General features: G+C 39.3%; 1 non-coding gene across 1 annotated transcript; it reads left to right on the top strand.

Annotated features, from left to right (window-relative positions):
* Window positions 1–834: 834 nt before the first annotated feature.
* Window positions 835–1004, top strand: LOC122817413. The gene has a single exon (XR_006367243.1). It is a non-coding gene; the product is annotated as a U1 spliceosomal RNA (small nuclear RNA).
* Window positions 1005–15023: the final 14019 nt, after the last annotated feature.

Raw genomic sequence — 15023 nt, 5'->3', positions numbered from 1 at the left:
GTCCAGATGGAAAGTTGAATAAAAACAGCTCATCTTCCCTGAGGATAGCAGTGGGTTAGTAGTCTTTTGGTCGCCAATAAGTCAACAAGTAAATGGTACTTAAATTTACTTTTGGGAAGGGGGCAGGAAGGCAGACAACATCAGGGTATGATGGCATATCCTTCATCTTGGAATTGTATAAGTAAAAAGAAAGCATGTAAGCTTTTCTGCTGATCAGGTATAATAGGTGTTGTCCCATTCCTACCCCATTCCTGTCCCATTCCTGCCCTAGGGTTCCTCACCAGGATTGCAAACCTATGTACAATCCAGAGCATCAGATTATTACCAAATATTTAGTGATACTATATTTTCCAAAAGAAAATTGTCTGTGGAGGCTATCCTGGGGCTATAATGATGCAGTAGAGGAAGACAGCAGAGACAGGCAGAGAAAGATGGTACCGTAGTATGTAAGGTTCATACCTGCCTCACTAAAGGCCTAAGCATAGCAAACCCGCAAAAGGAAAAAAGCTAATATGGTGGTCTCATTGGTTCAGGAACTATATTTAACCCAGCATAACTTTACTGGCAGATTTTAACTTGGTATCCATTTTTTCTGAATTGTACTTCTGCCATTACCAAGACCAGTTTGTAGATTTTAGAATGTTGTTGAAGATTATAGGGCTGAATGAGGTCAAGTTCCTTGCTTGTTTGTATTGATACTGACTATACCTGGAAGAGATGCTCGGATGATAAAAACTGGGAGATGATCACTGAGTGTGCTTGGCAGTATTCCATCTGAGGATATTTTGTTAGGGTTTGAGACCAGAATCCAGTCTAAAATGGATCCATTATCTGTCCCTTTGTTGGCAGGGGGAATACCACGCTCAGTAAGGTGGTTTCTGTAGGGTAAGGCTCTTCCATTGCACACTTCGGTTGTTTTGACCCCTGTGATTTCCCAAATGTGGGAAACTCAAATGCATAATTTATATTTTATGGCAACCTTGTAATATATGCATGTTTGCAAACTGTGCTAACATTGTTACTATTATGTATTTTGGTGATTTTTGTCCGTAGGACTTCACTGACAATGGGCTCTGCCCAAATTACCCTTTCTGTCAATCTAAAACCACTGATAATATAAATAACTTAAATAACCCTTTCTAAGCTTTACATTTACCACTGTATCTTACATGAAATGTCATGGGGGGGGGTCTGGTTTTTCAGACCAATTTATTCACACACTTCACTACCATGACTGCTGCCTTACCCTTCCTTCTGGCCCAATGATCATCGAGTCGCAGTACTCAGACACAAGCAGACAGGGCACTGGTGACTGACAAAGCCAGAGCACAGGTAGACAAAGCAGTAGAGATAGGAAGGACCCCTCCCTGGAAAACTACAAAGAGGTAGCCTTGTCAATGTTCACTGGAGTCACAGATTTGATGGGCATTCAGGAAACAGTTTCTGACTTACCATCTTGGCCAAAATATGAAATGGGTTGCCTTTTAACTGCTCTACTCATTCGCTCAATCACTGCATCACTTATAAGTTGAATATTATTATCTTTAAGGTACCCTCCCCTCACTTCCTTCCTTCCTTACTTACTTCCTATTTGTACATTTATTATTTATTTATAAATAATAAATACATTTGTCTATAACTTTTTTAGACAGTAGGTTGTGAGATAGCACTTCCACAGCTAGCCAAAAAAAAATCATCAGATCAGTCCACGTAACAAGTTATTCTAGGTGTTTATGAGTGATTAAGGACCTTTGATATGAAGTAAAGGATACCACTACCTGAAGTTGCTACAAGAACTTTTCTTACTGAACATGTTATGCTGACACAGCTGTAACTATAACCAGTACATGGTTATAATTACTCCCCACAATTCACTAGCTGCCTCTTTCTGTTTGAGGGAAGAAGGAAATAGATATCTTGATATCCTGCCTGAGACGTTGGTGTTGCTTAATACAATATGGCTTCTTAAATGAAAAATTTCTTTCAGCTGCATCCAACAAGTGATTTGACATGGTAGCACATGGTAACACAATTAATCTACAATACAGGACTACAAAAAGAAACACAAACTGAAAAACAAACCAGTGAATGGAAAATAATCTTCAAAGGTAAGGGGAATAAAAGATCTGAAATTAATCTATTTAGTCTAAGGACAACTTCTGAAATATAACAAACTTCCTGTTTTTGACTATATGATTTCATACCAGACAGCTTTGATTTAACAGAATTTTCTCAGTCTCTCCATCTCTCTTATGTCCCCACCCCAGTATACACACACACACACACACACACACACACACACACACACACACGCGTGCAGGCATGCACACACACACACACACACACACACACACACACACACTGTTTCACAGAGTACAATGTCTCCCTTTTAAAGAATGTTTCTGTGACATCTGAAAAATATTTCAAAGAGGCCAACTCTTGTGTTTCATCAAAGAGTTAGAATAGCTCTTCCCTAATTCCTACTGTCACTACAATCCGTTAGAAAGCAGACAAATGCCAAGCAGAGAAGAGTTTGAAAAGGACCTTGCTTGCCTGTGGCATCCAGAAGAATCCTTTGAAAGAAACAAATTTCAGTTTGTATCAGTTATATTATGGTTTCATTATTTTACTAAACATTCTAGGGTTCTACTATCTTAAAGGAATCTGGCTCTTTTTAAAAACAGAGGCTCCAAATGACTTCTGCAAAGATGGTTTGCTTCTGTGGTATGTTTTTGTAAATAAAACCTATTAAAATATATGAGTAAAAAAATATCTCATGGACTATAGAAAAAAATGCAGAATAATGTATGCAATATTCTGGACAACTTCTCATTTTATCTAATCTGACTTTATTTCAGCTGGCTGTCCTTCACGCAGCACTATTTGTTTCCCCTTACATTTCATTTAATTTCTTAATTCCCATTATAGCTGAATGTGCTCTTGTAAAAACAAGGGCACAGCTCTAAGCAGACATGCTGCAATGGTACTGACACCCCCGCCCACCCCAGCTTCTTTCTTGACAGCTTGTCTGTTCCAGACTTCCATATGGATAAGTCTGTGTGTGTTCTTAATATTGATTTACAAATATTTACAGAAACAGGAAATGTCTGTCTAAGATTAGGGCTAATACTGTTTTGAGTAATGTACTATGGGAATTGTTTCTACTCAGGGTAGGTAACAGAAATAGGAAAACGCACACCATGTATCAAAAGTCTGTTTGCTTGTTAGACTTAGAAACACAATCACCACAAGTTTGTAATCCATCAGTAAGAAAGTTGACCACAAGTTTGTACTCCATCAACAAGAAGGTTTAGGGCTGAACCCATACGCAGCTTCATGCAATGTCAAATAGGAAAGAGAAAATCTTAACAGCAGTCATCAAGACTAAACAAATTTATACTGATGTAAAGGAATCATAACAAACATCCTGACAGTATCAACATACTTGTAGTTTATTTGTAGCTTATTTGTTTAGAAACATTACATTTCCCTACTTGGAACTTCTTGGTCGTGTGTCGTTTTTTTTTTCCTTAGTGAAGTTTTTGCAGTGAAACTTACCATTTGGTGAAATATTATAAGTAGAAAAATGAAACATGAATCCTTATCTACATAAACTTTGTACACTCTTTTCCATTTAATTCTAGGCAAAGCATTTAAAGATATAAAATGCTGCCTTTGGAAAATGAACTTTAACAAGGATGAAAAAAAAAAGAAAACACAGGTCTATTCCAGACCAAAAGCATGAACTTCTACAGGTTTCCAGTTAGTTAAGATAGAAAATCAAAGCACCATGACTAGTCTTGTTTTTCACAAAAATAAAATAATTTTTGAACACCACAAGAATATGGTCCTCAAACAACACAAAAATAGAAAACATCACAAACACAAAATTATTATGAGTTATTATTGATTATTATTGATATCATTGTCAAAAAGACACAATACAAACTAGGCAAAGCACCCGGTAAGTGATCATAGTGAAAAAATAGCTGACACCTCCCTTCTCCTTTATACTCTCCTATATTTCTCAACAATATTCACAAATCTCAACTCTTCTACAAACACAAACTAAAAAGCACCTAAAATAAAATTACAAAATTCACCTGCAGCTTCCCATACAGCTCCCACCACTGCACAGTGCTCAATATCCTCAACTGGTTTGAACTTCCTCAACACATTGCCTCCTCCTAGCTACTCACAGCACACAAAATATCACCCACTTAAAACACCCTGGCTATCAAATCTCATCAAGTGGCTTGCTATGATCCTCAGATCTTTAACTGCTGCTAATAATTTGAATAATTATTATGATGACTCACCATTCTCTGTCGCCATCTCCAAAGCATGGAACAAACTTCCAGACCACATCAAGCTTTTACATAACTTGCAACAGTTCAAATCTGCAGTAGAATGTCACTTGGCAGCTAAGAAACTATGCAACTGTACCACACCTACACACATACACGTGTATTAATGTAGCATTTTTACCCACAATATCTTGAAAACATGTATTTCCTTAGTTTAATGTGCTTGTAAATAATGTTTGTTGACTGTTGTTCTTTTGAATTGTCAAAATGTATTTCTATCCTTGCCTTGGAGCTTTTCTCCCTGAGCCTCCACTTTAAATGGGCATTTCAGTTCCCAGACGGACTTTCCCAATAAACAAAACAAATAAATAAATCCATAAGCCTAACCAGTGCTGGAGGTTTCTTTTATTGCTGGAGCAAAATAGGTTCACACGTGCTTATGAGACACATAAGACACCTGAAGACCAAAAAACATAAAAACAATGCTGAGCTGTGAGCTGTTCATTGTTATGTTTACTTCATTGCACTGGGCTGAAGCAAAGAAGCTAACTAAAGAAGTATTTTTCTGGATTTTTCTAGGTGGATTTATTTTCTACAGCATCTATTTAGCCGTTCTGATTCCAAAGAGGAATGTTTGGAGTGCTGTTCTGGGTCTTATAGTTCTTTATAGTTTGGAATACAGCACCGTATTTTGGGCCTGTGGTCATCATGTATATATATATATATATATATATATATATATATATATATATATATATACTTAGAAAGTTGCTAGCATAGCAGGTTTTGTGTTAGCATACATTTTCTGTAGCCACAAAGTCTGAAACTCATTCTTTTTTTTTTATTATTTAGTGACTGTAATTCACAACGCTTATTAGAGAGCCACATATTTTATGAGAAATAGACCACAAATATGAGGGAAAGAGTCAAAGACCATTAAGAATTATACCCTCTGTGAGCGTATGGACACATACACACACACACACACACACACACACACACACACACACACACACACACACACACACACACACAAATTACAGACAGTTATGTGTGACTTTACACCTCAAATATTGTCTGAGATCACTTAAGTGAATGAATAAATTCATAAATAATTTCCCAGAAATATATATCAACTAGCTGCTGTCAGAGCTATACAATTCAACTCCCCACTCAACTTCATAGCTCAAGAATCAGAAACAAACACAAAATCATGAAAATATTTTAAGTAGTTCTCTTATATACCTAGAATATTGCTAGAATAACAAGTTTTAAATTACCAAGCATTTTTGAATGATGCAAGACTGAAACTCGGTATTTTGTAACCACAGCAGTCTGCAACAATTTGCCAAAAAGCCACAAATGTTATTAAGAACAGACCAAAATATCACTCAATTTCTTTGCTCAAGAATTCTGGACAAAGATGCAAATAATGTGCTTGGGAGGGGGGGACAAAAAGGAAAAAAAATTAAAGGCTATTTTATGTATTTGTTAAAGAAAACCCACTGGACAAAATGTCCCTTTTCAGGGGTGACCAGGAAGCACTGTCTGGTTAAATGACTTGTTCTATGTTAAACAGTGGGTGAAAGGTTTCAAACACTGAACTTTGACTGTAGGAAGCAGTTTGTTAATATCACAGAACCTTAAGTCCCAGACAACTCCAAATCACTTAAAATGTTAACACAACAGTAAACATTGCATGGGTATACATTTTCTAAACAAGAAAAGCTATGAAGCTGTATTGACTGACATTACCAAATTACTGTAATCCTCAGTGATTTACTAGAGGAAAAAAAAAAAGTTAACATGGGAGAAGTCATAAATATGAGGAAAAAACAGAGAAGTTCTACAAATCTGGAGGCAGAAAGGAGACTATTCTAATTCATAAATGCCTAGAGTTAAAAGTATGTTTTTCCACAGTATTCCCAACCGCGTTTACACCACAATGTATCGAGAGTCTGAACTTTCAAGAAATGCTAAGGTTAAAATAGGGATTTGATATTTTGGAATCAGATGATAAGAGAAAGAATAAAGTGCTTAATGCAGTCAGTTTAATGGGTAACTTTGATTTGGATAAAAAAAATGTGTTCACAGTACAAATCAATAGATGGTTCTTAATCTCTAAAATTGTTTAATTTTTGGAATAATTAAAAATATTTACCCATTCTTGATTTTCTTTACAATCTTGTAAGAAATGGTGAGATAAGAAGTTCATATTTATCCAAAATATTTGAAACAATTACAAATTATACATTTTTCATCTAAGGTAACTATTGGGATTATGTTCTCCAAGTGAATGGCTCAATTTTAACTAGAATAGGTAAAAAAAATATTTCAATATCCTCAAAAAATGGCACCATCTTTATTTCAGAGACTATTCTCTTGGAAATGTCTATATAGATTATTACTCCACATACAATTGACATTATTTATAAAAACCCATAAGGTTTATGATCACAAAGTTCTTCAGCCTTTTTAGGAAAACAATTCAATATTTCATGCAAATACTGCGGTCTGATAAATGTATATTAACTAAATTGTCAGTGTTGTTTAATGCTCCAGTTCCTGAATATGTACCTAAATCTCATTTCCCACTTCTCTGGAGCTTATTAACAATAGCCAGGAAAATAAATACAAAGAACTGGAAAATGAGTTAATGACTTTATTTACAGAATTTATAAATACTGTCACTACTGTGTCATTTAGAGAAATGTATACTATTATTATTAAAACAAACAAACAAACAAGGTGCAGGGTTTGAGTCACGCATGGGGTAATTGGCTAGGCTTAAAATTGCCCATAAGGGCAGATAACCTAGTAGTACTCTATGAGCCTTTGAACCTACAATATAATTACTGGATAAAATTGAACTCATTAACAGGGAAATAGCAAATGATATTCTTTGATCACTTTATATTTTCCAGCTGTTTAATAAATTGCAGTAATGGATATAGTAAGTATTAAAATAGACACTTGTGAAAATAGTTGTTCATTATGTTAATGTGTTTATTCCTGTATATAAAACTTCAGTAAAATATTTGACTGGATCCTTGGCAATATTGATGCTGTTAATATCCTAAATGAATTGTTTACTTATCAAAAAGACACTTTTGCTGTGTGAACCTTTAACAAAAATTCACATAACCATAAATACGTAAAGGGTAATGTGTTTATAAAACATCTAATAAAATAAGCCCATTTTCATTCATAGCACTGACAAGACAATTTTAAAATGTGTTCTAGCCATGTGTTGTACCTTCTGAATTTCATCTGTGCCCTGCAGGTATCCCAAATTGTACTGCTTCAATAAAGTGTTTTGTAGTGAGGCACACAAGTCTTATTCAGTGTCCCCAGGCATTAACATTTTCACATTTTCTTACTACAAAACATTGAATAGAAAGCCTCTGGGATACTCTTCCTGTAACCTGAATGCCTACTGAAAATCCATTCTAAACAGCAGAAATTTATGGAAGGGCATATCCATGCTCCTAATTCCAGGCCATGATGTCATCTACTGCTATTTCCAAGTTTGGACATCTGCACTGTTGTTGGTAACTTCCACTTTTACTTTCACTCTGCTATCCCTAAATATTCTTAAAACCTGTTTAAATAGGAACTTCACCTTAAAGTCTTCTTTGTAAACTGTATTTCCATGAAAGCAGTGCAGACCTAGTAAGAGGACTGCTGTCCAGGTGTAAAAGCTCTAGTTCAGCTTCCTCTGGTGGTTTTACTCAAGATTCATTAGGTATCTAACTGCAGCTTACTGGTCCTTTACTTTTTAACATAAATATAAGGGGAAAAATTCTGTTAGCAATCTGGGAAGAAGCCTTAATTATTCTTCTTCATAAAGGAGATATTTCAAGTAATACCAAAGACCAGCACCTCTTCTGAATCCCTTGACATATGTGCTGAAAAATGCCACTCACAGTCAGTATCTAAATTATCTGGAAACTATATTACTCATCAGTGGCATGCAGCACGAGTGACTAACCTTACCAGAATTCTTCAACATGAGTTTGGATAAAAGGCCCAGAGGGAGGTGCACTGTTTTACATCTGCTAAAAACTTGTGCCCTTTAATAAAAAATTTCACTCAGTTTGGACTTTTTATGAAAGGAAGAACTCAATGAAACTTGATATACTGGGAACAGAATTCCTGAACCTCCAAATCACCATCCCAATGTCAAGCTCAGTCCATACAAAAATACACAATCAGACACAGATATGTACACACACACACACACACACACACACACACACACACACACACACACACACACACACACACACACACACACACGCACACACGCACACACGCACACACACACACACACACACACACATGCATGGACGCACAAACAAGAACAGAATTATATGTCTGCATGTGTGTGTCTGCGTCTGGTAATGGTTACTGCCATCCATCTGCTAACTACTAATGCATCACGTCACATCACAGTACATAGTCATGGAGGTAATGGGAAAGGGAGTAACTGAAGCACAAAAGGTCAGTAAATTTCTTCCACAGTTTACAGAGGGGGATAATTTTGATAGTTTCATTCATATGTTTGAGAGGTATGCAAACAGTATGATGTTGACCAAAGGCTCTGGATGGTTCCTGACCCCCTTACTCCATGGTAAAGCTGTAACTGTGTTATCCAAAATATTTTATTATGATTTCTTTAAACTATAAGATTGTAAAGAATTGTTTGCTAGAATTATTTAAGCTAACACATGAAGCTTACAGGAAAAACTTTTGCAAGCATAGACTCAAGGCAGATGAAAGTGTATGTGAATATGTTGCTTAACTAAGCACTTATTTTCATAGGTGGGTGAGTGGATGTCAGTTCACCACTTCTAAAGGGCTGGCAGACCTTTTGGTGAGGGAATAAGCCCTTTTCACTTTGCCTGAGGACATGAAGATCTGGTTAGGTGATAGACAATGCTCTACTGCAGATGAGTTGGGGAAGACGGGAGACCTATGCCAAGAAAGTAGGGCATCCTTGCACAGGAAAGGGACACCCAGTGCTGCTCATGGGTCTAAAGGAACCCATGGTGGGCATCTCAGACTTCCCCCACAGAATCTACCAGTAGCAGGGAAGCCACTAGTCCAGGTACACATACAGGACCTTGTGGCATATAGATGTCCATGGAGGCAGGGTGGGGAACAAAAGGTGAGAGAGCCAGTAAGTGGGAAGGACAAAATGCCAATAGTAGGTTGTCTTGAGACAACAGGGGTACCAAACTACCATCCTGCAGATGTCCTGATAGGGAAGGATTTTGATAAGGTAGTACCATATGTTTATGCAGTTACACGCAGTCAGGCTTGGAGACAAGCATGTGGGTCTGGTAGCCTGGGGGAGACACAGTCAGACCACATACTTGCAGCCAGGACTGGTGAGGTGGTTACTTCAGGGAGGGAGCTACCCTGTAGCAGTGAGACTGAAGGTGAACCACAGCTGCTTGTGGGTACTGATGTTCCCTTGGACAGAGTGACTGCAAGGTAAGAGGTGAGAGTAGTACCCAGGCTGACAGTGAGGCACCACTGTCAGAGGATACCAGACTTCCTGTGGAAGGGGAGCTGGGAAGGGTTACAAAGAGAGAGTTGAGACAGGCTCAGCTCTCAGACCCTACATTACAAGGCCTGAGGCAGGTAGCTAGTGAGGCACCTGATTCTCAAGGGAAGGGGGAATCTGTATACTGGGACAAAGGGTTACTGTATAGAGAGAGGACCCCTGAGGGAGGGCTAGAAGGTGAGAGGATACAGCAGTTGGTAGTGCCTAGAGTCTGCCATCTGGCACTTCTAGCCATAGCCCATGATATTCCCTTTGGAGGTCATATGGGCATAAAACGTACAAAGAGATGTATTATGCAGAACTTCTACTGACCTGGAATTTCCAGAGATGTAACAGGGTACTGCAGGGCCTGTGAACAGTGCCAAAAGGTAGGCAAGGCAGGAGACAAGGTGAAAGCTCCTTTTATGCATTTGCCAGTGATTAAGGAGCCATTTCAGAGGGTAGCTATGGATATTGTGGGGCCTCTGAGTACACCAAGTGTCAAAGGGAAAAGTATATCCTAGTGGTAGTAGATTATGCTACAAGATACCCTGAAGCAGTGGCTTTGTCCTCCACTGAGGCAGAAAAGGTGGAAAATGCTTTGTTAGAAATTTTCAGCAGGGTAGGTTTCCCAAAAGAAATACTGACTGACAGAGGTGCTAATTTCATGTTAGACCTGCTGTTTGTCTGTGGAAGTACTGTGGGGTGAATCTCCTAAAGACTACCCCCTACCACTCCCAGACTAATGGTCTTGTTGAGAGGTTAAACTCTACACTCAAGTTCATGCTATGGGCATTTGCAGACCAGTTTAAAAGGCAGTGGGAGAAATATTTGCCCCATCTGTTATTTGCTTACAGTGAGGTTCCCCAGGAATCCACAGTTTTTTCACCCTTTGAGTTGTTGTATGGGCATACAGTGATGGGGCCACCAGACTTAATTTGTGATGAGTGGGAAGGTGAGTGTGAATCTCACAACGAGTCTGTTGTGGCATATGTCCTAACCCTCAGGACAAGGCTCAGAGAACTCATGGGCTTAGCCCATGAGACCCTGGCAGAAGCCCAACAGCAGAAAAAGGTCTGGTATGACAGGAATGGTTGAGCTAGAGAGTATGCTGTAGGGCAGCAGGTAATGGTTCTCATTCCTGTCAGACACAACAAGCTGCAAGCAGCTTGGGAGGGACCCTACCAGGTGGTAAGAAAGGTCAGTGATGTTAACTACATGGTGGAATTACTAGGCAGGAGGCAGGAGTACAAACTGTACCATGTTAACATGATGAAACCTTACCATGATAGAGTGGCCCTTGTGATGAGTATTTGCAGTGAATTGCAGGAGGAGTCTGAGGGAGATCTGGTGACTGATCTCGTAAGTGAAGCTTGGGCTGACACCTCAGTGGAAGGGGTAGCAATGTCCCAGTAGCTATCGCCTACCAAGGTTCGAGAAATCCAAGCAGTGTTATAGGAGTTTGGGGACATGTTCACTGGGAAACCAGGGTGCAACCACCTAGTGCAGCACCAGGTGGATACAGGACCCCAAAGGCCTATTAGGCAGGCCCCTTATAGGGTGCCTGAGATAGTCAGACTCTGAGAGAGGAGATACAGGAAATGTTGAAACTAGGGGTAATTCAAGAGTCCAGCAGTCCCTGTGCCTCCCCGGTGGTGCTATTGCCAAAGAAAGATAGCAGCACCAGGTTCAGTGTGGACTACAGGAAATTAAATAGTCACACAGGATCAGATGCTTAACCCATGCCTAGGACAGATGAAACCCTAGAGCAGCTAGGTGGGGCTAAGTATATTACCACCACTGATCTTATCAAGGGTAACTGGCAGGTGCCCTTGACTCCAGTACTAGAGAGAGGTCAGCCTTTGTGACTCCTTTTGGCTTGTATGAGTTCACAAAGATGCCCTTTGGGATAAAAAATGTCCCAGCAACTTTCCAGAGGCAGGTAGATCATATCCTAGCAGGAGCAGGAGGGTTTTCCCTTGTTTACCTAGATGATATTGCCATCTACAGCCATCCCTGGCAAGAGCACTGTCAACATGTCAGGGGGTGCTGGGCAGACTACAGAGGGCAGGGTTGACCATTAAGCCCAGCAAATGTCAGGTGAGTATGGCAGAGGTCACCTACCTGGGACATAGAAGTGGGGAGTGGTAAGATCAGAGCAGAACTGGCCAAAGTGGAAGCCATTCAGGCATGGCCTGCGCCTGTTACCAAAACACAGGTGAGGGCATTTTTAGGGACAGCAGGATACTACAGAAAGTTTATCCCCAGTTATAGTACCTAAGCTGCTCTCTTCATAAACCTGACAAGGAAAAACAGGCCAGATAAGGTAGTGTGGACCCTAGCATGTGAGCAGGCATTTCAGAAGCTTAAGGATGCTTTAGGAGGTCCCCCTGTGTTAGCCAGTCCAGATTACAGCAAATAATTTGTTGTGCAAGTGGATGCTTAGAACCATGGGGTGGGGTCTGTACTTAGCCAGATTTCTTCAGAGGGAGAAGAGCACTCAGTGGTTTATCTCAGTCATAGGCTCCAACCCAGGGAGGAATGCTATGCAGCTGTAAAAAAGGAATGTACATTTATAGTGTGGGCACTGCAGAAACTTCAGCCTTATCTGTATGGAGGGAAAATCACTGTAGTTACAGATCACAATTCCCTAACTTGGTTACATCGAGCCAGCCAGCAAAATGCCAAGTTACTAAGATGGAACCTAGGGTTCAAGCATATGCTATGTCAGTGCAGCACCGCAGTGAGATTAGCAATGCCAATGCAGATGGGCTCTCAAGACAGGGAATGGGATAAGGTATACCCAGATAGACCTAACCCTCTCAAGCCATGTTTCTCAAGGGTCACTTGAAAAACTAGCTTGAGTTCTCGGGGGAGGTTGTAAAGGCTGCCAGCCTAGCTAGATAGAATTTTGTAAATAATTCTATGTCCTTGTAAATATTAATATGATCCACAGACTTGTTTGACAAATGTAAGAAAACTGTCATGTGCTGAGCTTCAAAAGTGTAACCGCAGTGCGCCCTGCTGGAGGAAAGCAGAAATGTGTGTAAACTCTATGCTTATTTAATGTATGTTTTCATGGTAGAAAACTGGGACATACAGAGTTAACGGGTAAACTCTAAGAAAATAATCTGATAAATAAAGAATTTTACAATGTGTTATAAACCCAGTTTATCTCAAGCTAGGAGACAGGATGTCTGGGCTAGGAAATTCTTTCTATTGTTCTAAGACAGAGGTAATTACTAGGTTTTACATGTAAAGTCCAAACAAAGAACACAACTTTAAGGTAAGGTACCACCTCACAAAAAACTGTGTAAAAAATACCTAGGAAGAGAGGTAGATACGCCACGGCAATCAAAGTAAACCAGATAAAAGTCAATGCATAAAATAATAATTCCCAAGGTAGAGGTAAAAAACAATCCTTTATTTGAATTAGCTTCATCAGACTTGAAATAAAACACCTAAATTCAAAACTGCTTAAGTAGCAGTATTGCACCTATTAAAAGGATTGTTTTTTACCTCTACCTTGGGAATTATTATTTTATTCATTGACTTTTATCTGGTTTACTTTGATTGCCGTGGCGTATCTACCTCTCTTCTTTGGTATTTTTTACATGTAAAGTGTCTTTTATTGCTGTGGCTTCCTGGCAGGTGCCGATTACAAAAAGAAATGTTACCATTTTAAGTTCTGTGAGCCTCAGAAACTTAAGTAGAAGTGTCAAGAATGATGTAATCTGAAATGACTGAGCAGGAATGTGTATTATCAGTTTATTTAAGACTTTCTCAGAGAGAGAGATTTAGCATTTTGTATTTGGTTCTGAAGCTGACAACAACTCACCAGCACTTTGCCTTTGCTCTGTAAGTAGTGTTTAGAACAGTGATTTCTCTTAGCGATAGAAATATAGCCAGATTAGTCTGTTTTCTATATTTATGTGAGACTATCCTACAATGTTGTTTTAAAGTATTTCCTGTGATTTCTGAATTCTGTTATTACTGTGTTGAATTGACAAGTAGCGTCTTGTGTTTTCATTATTTATTATTAAATATTTTAAACCTTTTAACTGTGGCTGATTTGTGTGTAGAGATATTTAAGCTCTTAAGAGTACTTGCATGTATTTGGTGACACTGTACAGGCCAATCCGAAATAGCCTTCAAGTCTTAGTCACACTTACCAATTGGATAATAATAACATTGCACAGTAGAATTTGGACATCTTTTGGTAAGGGCCTTTATAGTAGATGATAAGGGTGGTTGGCGGCAGTCAGTACTTCCTTATAGACTGGGCAGAAGGGGGCATAGCTGGAGAACCTGTGCCAGCCTTCCCCAGGAGTGTCTATGTGTTTGAATATAATTCATATCTCAAAGTGTGTGTGTGTGTGTGTGTGTGTGTGTGTGTGTGTGTGTGTGTGTGTGTGTGTGTGTGTGTGTGTGTGTGTGTGTGTGTATGTGTGTGTGTGTGTGTGTGTGTGTCAGCTACTTGGGCAGGGACATGAAGCATTGGTTGGACAGAGAGGGTGTTGGAGGTTATGACTTGACCACTCAGCTGAGATCTGTACTCTATAGCTGTGCCAGTGGGGAGTCTTACTGGGGATCTGGAGAGAAAGGGAGAAACCAGCCCCAGACTGACTGTGATCTCTGTGTCCTCTTAAGGGAAATTGTACTTTACTGTGTGTGCACTTGTTATCCTTCCAATGTGGATGCCCCTCACTGGTGCTAGTGGTGAGGATTGAGGCTCCTTGATTACTGGGCCAGTGCACGGGTGTCACAACAGCATTCAGTCCACTATTGACCAGTCACACTTACCATGAATGCTCAGTACATTGCACATATCAGAAGGTAGTCAATGGCTGTCATTAACAATATGAATCAGTTCAAGGGTCACATGTCTGCAAGTACAGTACTCCAGATGCTATTTTCAGTGTATCTGCTACTGGGGACACTTATTCACGGAATATGGCTGCCTGAGTTTCCCTTTTGTACTCCTGTAATAATACAAGAAAGTGAATTTTCTTTTCTCATAAAGCCAGATGCCATGACACCTCAAACATTCTATAAAAGCAACAAGAGCCCAACAAAGACAAGGTGTAGTGCATATGGGATTTGTAAAGAAATACAAGTTCCCAGTGCTAAAAAGCTAACATTTGTTAGCTTTCATGGATGTGGAA

The sequence above is a fragment of the Protopterus annectens genome, chromosome 12.part0 (assembly GCF_019279795.1).
Source record: "Protopterus annectens isolate FY-2018-M chromosome 12.part0, PAN1.0, whole genome shotgun sequence".
In the NCBI taxonomy this organism is placed as follows: domain Eukaryota; kingdom Metazoa; phylum Chordata; order Ceratodontiformes; family Protopteridae; genus Protopterus; species Protopterus annectens.
The sequence above is the reverse complement of the archived record's forward strand: the minus strand, read 5'-3'. Positions and strand labels throughout refer to the sequence as shown.